The sequence below is a fragment of the Diceros bicornis genome, chromosome 21 (genome assembly GCF_020826845.1).
Source record: "Diceros bicornis minor isolate mBicDic1 chromosome 21, mDicBic1.mat.cur, whole genome shotgun sequence".
In the NCBI taxonomy this organism is placed as follows: Eukaryota; Metazoa; Chordata; class Mammalia; order Perissodactyla; family Rhinocerotidae; genus Diceros; species Diceros bicornis.
The window spans coordinates 31,801,238-31,818,043 of record NC_080760.1 but is presented as its reverse complement, the minus strand read 5'-3'; positions in this window follow the sequence as shown (position 1 = coordinate 31,818,043).

Below are 16,806 nucleotides of genomic sequence, written 5' to 3'. Positions count from 1 at the left end.
TTATTTTTGTGCTTACTGTGCAATTTTCTTTAAGTGGATACACATCATTATTATGGTGATTAAATGTGTATGATTAAATCAACAAGATTAACATTTAATGAGAAAAAATTTCTAAGATCTTGTTTAATAATTTATGCCTTGATTAGATATTCTTGGTATTTTTCACATCATTTGTGGGGCAAAATGTGTGTGTGTGTGCGTGCGTATGTATGCATTTTCACTGCCAAATAAGCCTACAGTTGTGAAATGTAACTAAGCAATTCAAGGAAATGAAGGCAAAAAACAGCAGGGGAATAGTAGAAGGAAAAGAAAAAATTCATTTTTGGAGCAGCAACATGGTTATTCTGAACTCTGAGCTGTCCTGTACACAGGGTGCTGACAGTGTCTATAAATAGATTAATACATTCTGTGAAGCACTATTTGGAACTGGTGAGTGTGTGTCCCCATACAGATGGGAAGAGCGAAGAGTTAGCCTAATGTCCCTTAATGAGACTTCTTGTGCAAGAAATTGAGCCTACACTGCTGGGGTAAAACCAACACATTTTAGGCCGGAATGTATATGCACAAGACGTTTTATGGATATTTCATGGCAATTTAATGCACGCATTAACTTGCAATCTGTAGTGCACTGCTGCCCGACACATAATTTTCATTGACTTAGTAACATTTAAACTAGACACAGTTTAAATCTTTTTAAGCAGGTCAGCCTAAGAGAAAAGCCTTATTGCTTACAAGTAGTTTCATGGTGGGGATAAACTTTAATTGCCTCTCTGTCGGTGAATAATTAGTAGTTTTGTGTATTATGTGCAAAGAAAATTATAACCAACAGTACCAGGAATAGCTACCTGCTAAAAAGAGTTATAGTAGTTCTGTCTTTCTTGGTTTGACTATAAGATTATTAAGTGCTCTGGGCTTTCAAATTTATTAGGTAGGGGCCTTAAAGAAAGCAAGTCTTAAAGGTAGTATTGCTAGCTAAGATATAATGTCCTCTACTCTTTTGCTCATTTTGATTTTCCCAGTCCATAAAAAGGGTCATGAACCAAGACATCAGTTGGATTTTTGTTTTTCATCACTCAGTAGGAAGACAATGTTCATGTGATGAGTATATCATGTATTTCTCTTATTTATTTCATTTTATTGAGCAAAGTGTTTCCTTTGGGATTTTATAGAATACAGTTTATCTTTCATGAATATTTTAGCCACATCTTTAAACAATAAACAAATATTGCCAAAGAGTTGAGATTTAAGATAAAGTTCATCTTATTTCCACAGAGCAAATGGACAACATAAACTCTCCTGAATCCATTCATTTCATATTCCCTCATGTTATTCCCAGGCAAACACTGGTTTGTTCTCTGAGCTTGCCTAAACCATCTCAGCAGAGAGGAGATTATGGAATCCTTTAACCTAGTGGTATCATCCGTCTCCCTGGGAGCATTTGGAAACATTTGAGAATGCTTTTGAATATCACATGCCTGGGTATTCCTACTGCCATTTCTTGGATGTTGGCCAGGGAGTCTTAAACGTCATGTAGTACGTGGGACAGTCCCACACAATGAAGACTATTGTCATGCAATATGCCAATACTGCTTTGTAGAGAAACAGTGAGCTTCACTCTTAACATGGGAGAAACCTCTGGTCTTTTCTGATTCTCTATTAGGTCATGTTAGGTGTTCCTGTTTAGTGTTTCCATTGTAGCTTTCATGTATATTTATTACACTATTCCACATTTTAAAAAAATTGTCGCTCTGTGACTATCTCCCACATATAATTTTGAGCCCTTCCAGTTTATGGCTGTTCCTTGTTCATTTTCAAGGTGGGAACTCGGTGCAAAGTTTTTGAGTGGAATAAACTAGTGGGGCATCCAGGAAGCTTTCTAGATGATATGAATTAAAAAGGACAAGAAATGCAAAATGCATTAAAAACAGCAATAGGATTTAAAATTTAATAAACTTTTATGATTCAGATAAAAAGACAAGTATTATTATTTTTCTTGTGTTGAATCATGTAGCATCATATTTTGATGGAAACATGGTTTGTTCAGAACTTAAGGAATAAGTTTCTTTCGAGATATTAGAATTATTATATATTGGTAGTCACCTAATCAATCTCATTTCACTGATGATAATCCAAAATCAAAGTTTTGAACTGATTTGTGTAAGGTCACATGACTTCTTGTTCACACGACTTCTTATTCACATAGATACTTTATGACACAGTCAGGACTAGAACGTGGTGGTATTAAAACCTACATGGTCAGGGGCTGTGCCTCCCAACATCTAACATAGTGCCTGCTATTTGATGAGAACTCGACGGTATTGGTTAAATGAACAATATTTCCCAACTCCTCCTCCACAGCTCATTCAATTACATCACATTGCCTCTCTGGGATGAAGTTGACAGATTATTTGAAGATAAAACAGATACCCATTGGTCCAGGAAAATAGTTTTCTTTGAGCCAGGATAAATGTCTTCTGTTAACAAAAATCTTAGAAGATGATTAATCAAGCAGTTTCTTAATAGCAAATTCCAAATAGTCAAATATGTTATCAATCATACTCTGTTACAAAATGACCAAAGTAATCAAACTACATAAAAAATTACAATATGGAACTTGTTTCTTGGTATTCACTATACATAGTGGATGAATCCATTAATGGTATTGCATGAGCCATGCTACTATTATGCTAGGAGCAATCTGGTTCCTCGCTGTGATTTATATTTTAATGTACAAAACAAGACTATATGTTAACTATACATTATCACCTTTTCTCTGTGCATTTTCTCCCTAACAACTATGTAGAGTTGACAATGGCTGAATATCATTAACAGCAAATGATAAAGAGGAATAGCTTCTCTTTATCCATGATTTATCAATGTACAAAGGTTACCGATATGAATAAAAATACAAATGTGCTTACATCTTGTTAAGCATATTAACCTCCTCAAGCATACTGTTTAGAGTTGTCTTTCAACCATTCTCATTTACTTTCGAAGCTTTGTTACCTGCTGTGCTGTTCCTATTTTTCCCCTCTCTTATAGCTCAGCGCTCAATGGAGAGTAATTTGATGAGTGATATTGTGTACACAAAGATGCACCAATTCTCTGGTTTGAAATTCAGCTTTCTTCACATTTCTGTTGATCAAATTGCATGGGCAGAAAGAGACAGATTTGGTGGATATTTCTGGCACATGTGAGTAATAAATCTAAATTTGTGTGACTTTGAAAGGAAATGACAAAAATAATAACAAATAGTAAGATCAGACTAATATTCACTCATGTATATATTTTGTCACTGTGATTATTAACATAAGGATTGTTTGAAAAAAACATTAGTGTTTCCGTTATCTATTGATGTATAGAGGATCACCTCAAAACTTAGCAGCTTAAAACAACAATTTATTATTCTTTTTCATAGTTCTGTGGACTGACTAGGCTCATCTGGGCTCTTCTCACTAAGAATTTGTCAAGAAGTTGCTGTTACATGGCGGCTGAGGTGAGTTATTTGAAGACTCTACTGAGCTGGATCCAAGACAGAGGCTTCCTTCACATGGCCGTTGGCTGTGGGCTCAGATGAGCTGGCTCGAACACCTGGAAGCTGCCTGGGCAGCATACTCTCTTTACTTGACCTTTCCATACAGCTAGTTTGGCTTCCTCACAAAATGGCAGTCTCAAGAGAGTTGGACTATGTATATGATGGCTGATTTTTCTCAGAGTATTTCAAGAAACTTTAGCAGAAACTGCAAGGTTACTTGTGACTAGCTTCAGAAACCAAGCAGTGTCCTCTGTGTATTTTATTTTTTATACAGGTTCAGACCAAATTCACTGTGGGAGGGGACTACAAAAGGGCATAAATTGCAGAGATGTGGTTCATTGAGGAAACTTCTTTTAAGAGACTTGGCTATCTTAATTCGTGTAGGTCATCTGCTGTTGCTGTCTCAATCACTTTTAGGGCCCTCCTTGAATAGGTTGCTATAGATCGGTAATACTTGTAAGTGGAAAAATACATAAAATTGTAAATTTCTTATTAATGAATTATTTTTCATTTTTATATATTTCATGCAAATTATTATTTCAATATTTATTTAATTTTTATCTTTTCTGAAGCACCATGTCCAGATCATCTTTTCTTTCCTTGACCACTTTCAGTACATAAGTGGTGTGTGCCAGTTAGTGATTTCTAGTGGCAATACATCGACAACCAGCACAATAAATACTTTACAAATTCTGCCAAAGTGTGAAAAGAAAATTCTACAACCTGCAAGTATGAAAATAAAGATATATATGAGTTTTAAAGCTGCAGATAGTGCTACTGTCTGCCATATCTGAATATTTGTTGAACATTTATTAGACATTTATAACATTCTAGAAAATATGAATGCCAAGCTACATGCAACATGGTTTCTGCCATGAAATTAATGCTTTTGTAACGTACTCTTCTATGTCAGTGGTTCTTAAACTTAATGTGCAACAGAATCACTGGAAGGCTTGTTAAAACACAGATGGCTGGGCCTCACTCCAAGAGTTTCTTATTCATTTGGTTTGGGATGGGGCTTGACGATTTGCATGTCAAACATACTAGCAGGGCATGCTGTTGATGCTGGTCTGGGGACCGTACTTTGAGAACCACTCTGCTAGACAACATTCTCATCACATCTGCTTCTCACCTGATCCAGAACTAGGTCAAGGTCAGGCAAATTGTTCCAGTTTGAAACAACCAACCAAACAAACAACCCTCAATTCACCTCCAAAATGATGCCTGTGGACTGAGGACAATCCCTGGGTTCAGTTTCCATGAGTAAACTCAGACTGACCCCAGGGGATTTACACTCTTACTGAATCAGAGCCAAGAATGACTGAAAAAGTCAATTGGTCAAATTCAATTTTCAATATTGGAAAATCCATCAACTGTTTCATCGTAATTGATTTACACAGACAAGGCCTTAGAGACAACCTAATTTCCAGAAAGACAGTAATATAATGGAAAGACCATGGAATTTCAAATTAGAAACCAGGACGAGAGTTTTGATTTTGCCAATGACTGGCCGTGGGACCTTGGGAGGGTTTCCTTCTTTCCTGGGAATATTTTTTCCCCTTTCTTACAAAATAAGAAACATAATAAAATTCACATTACAAAAGTGTTATGAAAATCAACTGAGATAGTATGTAGGAAAACTCTTTATAAGTTATTATGCAGCTCTTTTACATATTGGAGGTCATTCTTGAGTAGTAATAGAGGCTGTGGTATCTTGTTTTGCTGCCAATTGGAATCCACAGACCTGTTGGTCTTAACTCCCCATAGTTATTCAGGAAACTTCAGATGATTAATTGATTCGTCCTCAACATATCTTTTATCTCTCCTGTCTTTTCCTTTTCTGTAATTGAATCATTGTCCTCAACTTCATCACTTCAAGTCTGGTTAAATGCAGTTTTCTGCCTGGAGGCCAGTATCCCCCTAAAACCTACTCTACCTGCAACCCCACATACACACCCAAATAAGCGTTTTATTTATACTGTAAATGCTCCTCTCAGGAATAAAAAGAAGAATGATAATAAAGATAATCATTAAGTCATTATTTACTAAATACTTAGTATGTTTCAGTCATTATGATAAAAAATTATTGGTGCGTTATATTTTTAACATTTGCAACAACACTTTTAGGTAGACTCTATTATTTTCCCGATTTTGTAATTGAGGTAGCTGAGGTCTAAATTTCCAAAATCGAGCAGTAGTCGGGGCTGGAACTAGAATGCAAGAATAAGTCTGTCCAAGTTCAGAGGCCTTACTGTCAACCACCCCGTAGTTAACCCTGAGCCTTCTCTGGCTTCACAGACCTTAAATAGTGAAGGGAGAACCTGCAACAAAACAATCTAGGCTCTGGAAGCCTCCTTCCATGTATAGTTCTCACCACCTGTACTCAGTCTGGGCTTGTTTCCTTATTGTTTCTTTACTATCATTAATTCACACATTCTTGCATTCTTTTATTCATTTAACAAACATATCTTATAAGCCAATAATGATAATGATGATGACGATAATAGTAATAATAATAATAATTCTTTTTTACTGAGTACTTGTGAAGTACCAGGAATTGTTTTGAGTTCTTTATATATACTAATTTTGTGTAACAACTTTTAGAGGTTATTATCCCCATTTTGTATGTGATTAAACTGGGGAACAGGAACATCGAGTCATTTGTCCTAAGTCACATGCTAGGAGGTTGAGGAGCTGGTGTTCAAGTCAATCTGGCTGATAGCAGAGCACGTGATCTTAATGCCTATGTTATCTGGACCCATGTCCCACATACTATCCACTGCCTTTTCCCCACGTGTATCTCCTCCACTTAAAATCACCATCCTCCTTTTTCTCTGTCCATCAAAATCCAAAACTTTTTTAAAGATCAAACTAAAATCCCCCTTCACAAAGTTTCTTAGGATAGACCACATCACTCAACGTTTACACCATTCATTTTATCCATGTATCTCCATAAATAGATTGAAAATCTTTTCTCTCAAACTAATCACCAAACAACTTTGAGTCAAAGGGGATATTTTCTATTCCCATTCTCCCTGTGCCTGGCAGGGTGCTAGGGGATTAACAATAGGCACGCAGTACAGTTTTGAGCATCCAAGTGGCAAAGAACCCATGTTTTTTTCTGTCTCACACGCCTTTTCCCCCTGCTACCATCACTGGAGTGCACTACTTTTCTTTACCTCATCTTCTAAATCTAGCTCAATTTCACATTTTCTATGAAATTTTTATAGACTCTTTCCACTAGAGTGAATGCCTTCTTCTCCGATTTTCTAGCAGTTATTGTCACAACATTCATTTAATTGTTCTGTTATAGTTTTATTACAAAATTTTCTGAGGCAAATTTGACAGAATACCAATCAATATTCAGCATCCTTAGGTGGCGTTGGTTGGGGCCATTAGTCCTCTTTATGAAATACCCAGAAGAAGATTGATGGCCTTAATTGCTAGAGATGTAGGTGCATGAAAAAAATGTACAAATAAATAAATTTCTGGATAGGGTAGATATCAGAAGACATGTGACATAAGTCTGAAAATTTTGTTAGAGACAGGATTATACTGTAGATATGTAGCATTTATAAAATCCTTCATGTCCTAGAAATACTAAGGGGAATTGATGAGTTTCAATGCCATTATCAATGAAATATCATCTTCCACATTCAATGCAGTTTTCCTTGATCCTCCCATGGTATACTAGACCTGCTGCTAGTTTTTCAGTTTTTTCTCATTTTGCTTTTTTGAAAGTAAATATTGAGGAAGAAAAGTCTGAAAGCTACAATGCTCGTATTCACACCAAGAACACGGACAGATGGATATCCCTATCTGTATTACTTACAATTTTAAGAAAAGTAATATCAATTAAAGCAAGATATCTGTATAGCAGGTGTCCATCTTTCTCCAACAGCTCTGAACACCAGCTGTTAAGACGAGGTTTTCACGAAGCATAAAGTCTGAGTACTGTTGTTCTATGTCCTGTATATTCCTTTCATTTTTTCAGAGCAGTAAAAAAAAAAAAAAGGGCTCCAGGGAGAAAGTGAGGCAAACTATTGGAATGGTATTGCCCTAATTTAGTGCTTTTTCTCCATTCATATATGTGCAAAGTCTCTAAGACAGGACTCATGAGAAAAAAATTGAATGGATACCAAATATTTCTTTTTCATGTATGAAATATGCAGAACCACTTCCCTTGCTTGATGGTAATTCAATTTTATAGGGTTAGCAAATATTTTCCCCTCCAAACTTTAATATCAAGAGGACTTTTCAATTTAGAAATAAATATCCTGCCTCTACCAAGGGGTTTACCTTGATTAACCTTCCTAACTAACTGGGGAGGTTGCTTGCTATGAATGTGTTTGCATGTGAACTTCAAGCTGGTGTTATTAACATAAGAGGTCAGTCTAACAAGATCCTAGCATCAAGGGAGGCGAGCAGAGAAGCTATACTAATTGTGGCCATGAAGAGCATGTAAGTGTCTTCATTAAAAGTCAATACTCATGCAGATTTTCCATTCACCATCTGGCCCTCTTTGCACTGATATTTGAAACGTAGGATTTCATTCATCAATGTGTCGTGTATTTATAGACTACCTTTTTACCATTTCTAGGTAATACAAGTGAAAGTAGAGCAACATATTTCTATACTTCATTTTATATTTCTTTGGATATTTTGAATCCAAATTGCAAAGTATTGCTAATATATAGTTTTAGTTTACTATTTAGGAAGAAGTAACTTGACCATTTTATTTAAAAATATGTACTAATTATAGGAACTGAAGAACTATTTGGAAATTTATATTTAATATTTAACTAAATTTATTTACAAAAACTCTTGGTATACATGTGTGGGGGTATGATGGGCGGTCAGCTCTTAGTTTTCAGATATCTCTGTGGAAATTACAGAGTTTAGCATGTACATGTTAGAGTGACAATTACCTCTTACTAGCATATATAATCACAAATTCTTATTTCATAGCTGATTTTGTTGTTTATTCTGTTGATTACTGCTTTTTTCAATGTGTGTGGCTCATATGTTAAGATGACACTATTAACTAACATTCTTTGCATTTGTGTTTAATTTATTTTATTACTAGATGAGATTATTTATTTGAACCATCTTTACTCTCTCATCTGTTAAAAAAAACATGAGTCAATGAATAAAAGGCAGAGAGACTTGGGACATTTTTAAAAATAATAATTCACTCAATTAATGAAAACATATTGGGGAATTAATATATGCCAGACACTGTTCCGGGTGCTGGGAATTCATCAGTGGGCTGTAATAAGAGTGGCTGATACATAATGAGTGTTTAAGTCCTTTACACGCATTGTCTTGTATAATAATCACAATAAACTCATGGGGCAACTCCCCTCCCCAACATTTTACAGGTCAGAAAACTGATATTGAGAGAAATTAAGTAATTACCTAAAGTTTCATAACCAGGAAGTAGTAGATCTAGAATTTAAAAACAGATTTTTCTGTCTTGGCTTCACTGTCCATTTTTTCTATGCTAACACACAGAATATGTGAATGGAATTTGCATTTAATATTTTGCTTTTTAGTAAAAGCCAGCCAAACGCTGTTTGTAAATTCAATCCCGATAGCAATGGTGATTTGTTCCACTTATTCCATCTCATTGTCCCGTGATCATACTTTTCTCTTGTATCCTTGTCTTTGTAATCATATAACTTATTTTAATTGGATTGCTCACTGCTCCCCTCTTCACTCCTTAGGGAAATCTTACACTCTGCATCCCTTTATAGGGTCAGTTAAGACTCCTTCCTCCTGCAAACCTTGTCTGTCTTCAAATCTTATTGAGCTTCCTTTTCTTGAGATTTTCCAGTACTTCTCTGTTGTTCCACCAAATTGAGTGCTAAATTATGTGGTCTTGCATTATTTGCTTATTCCCAATTATATTTTGAAACTTTAAAATAAATAATTATATCTTCTTTAGTATTTCTACCAGACAGTCAGACAGACAGACAATAAATCAAGATGTTAATTTATGGTACATAGCAAATTAACCAGAGATAGAGTGGATTAGTATATCAAATACATTAATCTATTCTAACAGGTCTAGTGAATAATGTGGTAAAACCTGCTTTTTACTGCTGTCAGTAAAATAAGGAATGAAAATATTAATTTGTGGAAAACTCCACATTGAAAACAAGAAATGACTGACAACAGATCAGGAAGTGAATATGAAATCTGTGTCAGACCAAGGGCATCTCTGTGATCACAGCTAATCCAATCATCACGTGCAGGAAAACTTCCCAGATGTCACCAATTTTTAGCGTAAATTGGAAATATTTTATTGATAAGATTAAGAACTTTTGCAATGTCATCAGAGGCCTGGTCTCCTTAAATGAATGAATGAATTTGAAATAATTTCAAAATGTGAAGGTCACAACATATAATAAAGGTATTTCACAAAGATTAAATCTGTTGCTTCAATGACTTAGGCAAATGTTGTAGGTGGCTATCATGAGGCTAAAAAAAGTTAGTAAGAATCTGTCAGTATGTCTCCATCCTGGCTTTGATGACACTGTGCCCTGATCATGGATATAAGTATTCTTGCCTATAATGGAGGATGACTCATTAGGTTACCATGGCATTATGAAAATATTGTGTAATCCACACTTTATTAGGTATAAAGTGATTAAACAGAAAGTCTCCCAGCTACCGTTGCCTTGGGAAGTTTTAATGATACTATGCAGTAAGTGTCATGGTTGTTGCCCAAATGGAGATCTATGCCTCCTTCAGTCTCCAAGCAGGAGCAGACTCTTCCCACCAGAGGGCCTTTAGAACACTTTTCACACTTAGGTGGACAGAGAACATCACTGAAGCAGAAAATGACATTTTTCCCTGCAGACAGACCAGGAGAGAGAGATGATAGACAGAAAATACTCACTTTAGAACAATGCAACAGTCTGTTACATAGGTATTTGAGAGGTTAACAAATAAATGTTTGTTTTTCAAACTCCCAACATTGAGTGTTCATGTAAGCAAAGACCAAGTCTTGGTACTAAGGATCCTGAAGAAAGAAGTGAAGGTCTCAGACCAGAGGAGAAAAATGTGGAACACAAAAGCAAGGTCAGACTTTACCATTACAGGGAATATTCTGTGAGCCACACTTGTTCACGCTTACCACTAGCTCATTATTATTAAGTAGACAAATTGTTATGTGCCATACACTTGGTGGATTCTGAAAAATCAAGGGAAAGTAAACAGATCTGATTCCTCACTCTCATGGAGTTTATGGATTAGTAGGAAAGACATTAAAATAAGAATCATCCAAACAAACAAAAGTATAACCACAGAATATTTTAACTGCTATGAATAAAAAGTACAGGGAGGGGAATGATTAAAGAGTTTAACAAAATGACTTAATAAAGCCTGGGAGATGGAAGAGTAGGGAATTTTCCTAAGAAAGTATCATTTAAACTGAGATCTGAAGGATGAGTGGGCATTAAATAGGTACACTGAGTCATTGGAAGGGAAGAATGTAACGAGGTGTGGAGAGACATGGACAGACCATCATATGCCAACTGTCTGTGTCGGGTGGATCAGGAAGCTAGCCAAAGTGTCTGGAACTAAGAGAGAAAGGGGAAGGTGAAGTTTGGAGGCAGACCCTCTAAGACTTGATGAGTCCTGCTTAGTATTTTGGTCTTGATTCTAATGGAAAGTCACCAAAGCTCTTAAGATAAGATGACATTTGCAATTGAAAATATTTCTATCCGTAACATAAACAATAGATTAAATGGTATAGAATGGGTTAGAAAAGAGCCAAACCAAAGAAAAACAGCCCTTCCTGATTCCACTGTCAGCTACAGAAAGGAGGAACCTGTCCTGTGTTTTTCAAGGCACATAGAGATGAGGTTGTGTGGTATACTACCAGGTAAAAGGAAGAGAAGGGAGCTATGAGCTTGGTGGGAGGAGGGCAGAGTCACATCAATGAAAGATTTGGAGAGTTTTCTGTGATAGTGGGGAGGGGATGAGGGTTTGTAGTCCTGAGATTGGCTTGGGTCCTGGCAGAGAACCTCCTGAGAGATGACTAGATTTCTCCTGCAAGAGCTCAGGAATGCCAGTCTATGTGGCTCATTCCTGATCAGTGAGGCGCTGGCCTTGGGAACAGCAGGGTATCACAACAGTGAAGTGATGCCATTGCCTTTCTTAAAAGACCCTATCAGAACAAGCAAGGAGGATGTCAGTAGACCAGTGTGGACAAAGTAGATTGTTTTCGTAATTTTGCACAACACAAATTGGAGGAAACAATCTTCAAAACTTGCAGATTGAGTTTCTATTGGTTAGTTAGGTAAATGTTGAGCAGGGCTAGGAGAATTATGAGCTGGTGTTTTAAGCCACTAAGTTTGTCATATAGCGATAAACAATTGGAACATCTGAAATTGTCCCTTCCCTACTCATTTCTTAGCACCTTCATCTTCCACAACTAATGACAAAACAGTGACTTTTCAACTTTCCTCCTCCTCTTCCTTTCTTGGCTTTCTTTAAGTTTTAAGTCTCCACCCAACTTGGTGAGTAATATGTCATTATAAGAAATTGACTTGCTTTTTTACTGAAAATTTCGTTGCATTTTTTCCACCAATTTATTTATTGCTGTGTATTTGTCATACTGTATTATAAATGCCATGTTTCTTAATAATATATTATTTTCTTAGAGACTAGTAAGCAATATGTTAATATTTTATATCATAACATGTTAGTTTATTAGTTGTATACAGGTGGGTGTTTTATGTATGTGTGTTTTACTTATGTTTTAGGAAATTGATTGGAGGTTTAGTGTTTGCATGTAATGTATTATAATTTTCCCATTTAAATTAATGAGAAATAAACTCCTGTTTGGTATTTCTTGCCCAGAATGTCAGATTTTTCAGATACCAATTACTGCTATTAAGTGGGAGATGCCTATATTCATGTTTTCCAATTTCTGTATTGGAGGAATCCAGAGAGAAGGGGTTGCCCTGTTGGGTGACCACGGAATAGTGTGTGCAAGCGGAGGGAGGAGCTTGTTTTGGATATGCTATCTGTCTGGTGTTTTCACACATAGGTAGAGAAGCCACGTAGGCAATTGCTCACTAGAAAAACACAAAACACTGAGGAATGATCAGAAACCACTGGAAGTCCTTTATAGTGAGTCAGTTGTATTTGGGTCAACAGATAAAATCGTGAGAGTGAACTGCACACAGATAGTGGCCCAGGAGGTCCACCTCCAAAAGCGCAGATTAACCCAATTATTCTACACCAATACTACCTATTATTTACTCCTTTGAAGCCATAAATTGAGGACAGATTGCTGCTGCTCATAGCAGTGGTTTACAGAATCTTCTATTTTAACTCATATAGTAGAAACTTCTGGGGGATAAGTGTTGTATTTCATGTGGCCAGAGCAATTGACTCAGGCTGCTAAAGAGTTTAAATGTCACTCTGTATAGGAGAGAAATATAGCCATACATTTCTGCAAAAGTTCCATATATGTACAAGTGAGATGCAAAGAACATATGTTCAGCCATAAATGTGTTCATGTAAAGCAGTCTAGTCCTCCCGTGTGTAATCTCATGCCAAGACAGTTGAGGAAACACAAATAAAGTGCTGAGAAGTGTTCTTGGCACTTTGTAAGTGCTCAATAAATGTTAACTGCAATAATAATATTATTGTTGTTCTTTTCCTTCTGTTTCTACTCCTTTTCCTCCTCCTCTGCCCTTTCTTCCTCCTCATATTCATTGCTTCTCTGATAATGCCATTATAGTGCCGTAACTGATTCCCAGTTACCCACTTTCAAAACTAGTCATGATTAATTCTCTTCCTTGCCCTTCTACTTTTCTAATTAATTTCCTTCTAAGGTCAATTTCACTCCCACACTCTTTATTTCTCTTCTCCATTTCTTGCTCACTGCCACTGCCATGTTTAATATTCCTATTACTTTTCGTCTAGAAAGCACCAGCCCTAAACCCAGGGTGGATTACCCAATAGACAGGCAAGCACATCCTCAGAGCATTGCAAAACAGGCATATCATAAAGATGAAGATGGTTCAGTTTTGATGAACCTTTCCATGGTTTTTCTATCAGAAAATCTAGAAAAATGTATTGAAGCTTTGCAACACATATTTCATTCTTAATAATTAAGCATTGATTTTATTTTGGTCCAGAGTTAGGGGCAGTAGTACCATAATATTTTTTAAGTTCAGGACTTTAACTTCTTTTGATCTGACCCAGCTCCTGACTTATCTCCTTCTTTCTAGCTGCTTCTTTCTCATGCACAATCTTTTTAGGATAATGAATGCCTTTGTAATGCAATTTCACTGCTCAAAAATTAACAGTGATTTATAGTGACTAAAAGTAACCCAGCAACCACAGAGAAGTGGGTTAGAGGGAATTCCGTAATGTTGTGGGGGTATGAGTAAAAAGAATAGGCTTCATAGGGACACATATAGCAAGGTGAAGCAAGAGAAGACAGTAGTCCCGTGGTGTCTCATTATCCTCCAGAGAGATTCGTTGAGGACAGGGTGCTCCTGGATACAACACAAGTTTGTGTTCCTGGAGTGCCTAATTGTCCCTCTGCCTTGCTACCTCCTGGTGGTGCATGTGGGAGAACACCTTTGGGAGGGGTAAGGGTCAAATTTCAGTATGAGTGTATACACCAGCTCTTCAGAGAGTTGTCTGAAAATACCAGATGGCTGGGGAGGGGAATGCACTCAGGCCCGTAGGAAGCTGAGCTCAGGTGCAGTCCCTCCCACTGGGACTGGGGAGTGCTTGGTCTCTGTCAGCCCATTGCAAGGCAATCTGAGCCTCAAGATTTATTCACTGGGCAATCCTGCTTGCCTCTCTCCACAACAGCTTAATCATCACCAAGTTTTGACTTAAATCTACCTTTCTGATACTATCCCCTGTAACCCCACCCCCAATCCCATGCATCCTATGCTTTCTTTTTTTCCTTTGAATACTTCTGGCTATATCGTCTTGAAAGATTTGCTCATATTGCAATATCCTACCACCTTGCTTATGTCAGCCCTCCACTCCCACACTTATGTTTGTCTCCTACATCAACTTCACACTTATACTCCACAACTTTCAGAAACCATATTAAAAGGCATCCCCTTCATGGCATCTTCCTTTCCGTTCACCTAATATATTCTGGATTTTGATAGGGAAGTGCAATATTTCAAAAGCTAAGCGCACTATTAAAAGTTAAAATATTTCTTGAGTAACTGTGCATTTTTATTCTTTTCATCAAAACTAAGTAATACAATAATACTTTTGTTCAAAAATTCCATTCAAGTAATAAAAAAACTGCACGAGATCCAAACTGACTTAGAAATGTCAGAATGTTTCATAGGAACTAAAGTTTTGTGAACTATACGAGTAGGCCAAGCCAAGATATCAATGTCAAGCTTCCAGTAAAAGTGACTACAGACTTCTAAGCCACAATTTCCATAAAGCTTTGTCAGTCAGGCAATGAAATGTGAGCTTCTTTAAAGAAGTCTATAAAACTGTATTATTCACAAGTCTGGGAAGATAGCATATGTTAAATAGAAATGATTTTTGATACAAAATGTAAAAGCTGAGCAAGACCTGAAAAGACTCCAAAGAAATAAGACCATTCCTGAGAGAGACATATATTAAACTTCGAGAAAGTATCAAGTAGAGTCAAGGTAAAAACTCTTGTGGCACTCAACTGCATCCAAGTAGCTGGCACAAGATATATTTTAGAATGGTGTGAAATTGCTTCTTGTCTAGGAATGTGCATTAAATAAGTAAACAGGTAGAGGTTGCAAAATAATAATCTATATTTTAGAGAGAACTAATAAATAAATGCGTAGTGCAACAGAATGTACTACTTGCGATTTGTTTTCTTGAATCATTACTGCTAGGAAATGTTTCCTAAGTACTTATAATGTGTGAAGAACTATCCACAACACAGAGACAGATGTGGCCTCCACCCAGTGATTCTGCAATCTAAATAAAACTGGTGATAAAGCAGACATAAAAACACCAGAAGATGGACGGCTTACATGGAGGTGATACAGCTTGCATATGGTTGCATTTTTCTGGCTCCTTCTTTGAGGCCTCTCCCATTGCTCTATGATTTTAAAAGGATGCCATGTGTGAGGTCATAGAATTGCATTTTGGTCCTGTTTTCTGCTTCATAGAGAGTCTAGTCTTTTTCCATCTGACTTATTTCGCTTATCATAACAAACAAACAAATACAGATACAGAGAACAGATTGGTGGTTACCAGTGGGGAATATGGGGTGGGGGGAGGGCAAAAGGGGTTAAGGGGCACATTTATATGGTGACGGATGGCTACTAGACTTTTGGTGGTGAACACAATGTAGTCTATACAGAAGTGGAAATATAATGATGTACACTTGAAATTTATATAATGCTATAAACCAATGTTACCTCAATTAAAAAAAAAGAGTTTAGTATGATGCTAATGTTAAATCAGTATATTACAAATCAGTGCAATCAAAGGTTCTAGTTAATCAGAAAGAGAAAATATTTTTCTACACATTTTTCCTTATTCCAGCTTTATTTGTACATGGCCAAAATACCATGTTTGTTAGGAATCTGTTAGGTGATATTAGCAATTTAATAGAAATACTGGTTTTGATGATGGCCATCAGAATATCTTCTAAAGCATTTTTGTGCTCATTATCTTAACATTTCACCTTGTATATAGTAGGATTTTTCCTGCAAAATAACAAGATAACAAGAGAAAGAAAATTGCTGAGAAGTAGGTAGCCTTTAGGGAAAGCTGGTCAAGCATTATTTCCTGGAGGAGGCGAGTCTCTAAGGAATGTGTATCTCCTAGACAGGAGGACCTCATGTACGCTAATTGAATTCTTGATATAGGGAAGTCCTTATTACACCACTGAATTGCATAAGCTTTAAAATTTTGGAAGGGTAATGGCTTCTTGGAGATGTCTCTTTACCAATAAGGATAGATTACAAAAGGAAGAGGGAAATATAAAATGGACAGCTCAGGTCCAAGGGGGTGTTTGCTGACCATCCATTTAATTATTTATTCATAAGTCATATATCTATTAACTAACTTTATGCTTAGAGATGAGTTAAGTGCTTTCTCAAGCATCTGTCAAACTAAGAAAATGATGATTACCTTGTACAATTAAGAATTATGCAAAACTTTCAATCTTTATTGTCTTTTTACTTGTGCTTATATTATAAAAATCTCTTTTTGATCCCCAGTCACAGAGAAGACTGAGAGATGGGAACTAACAAGTAGTTTGATATTTCTGA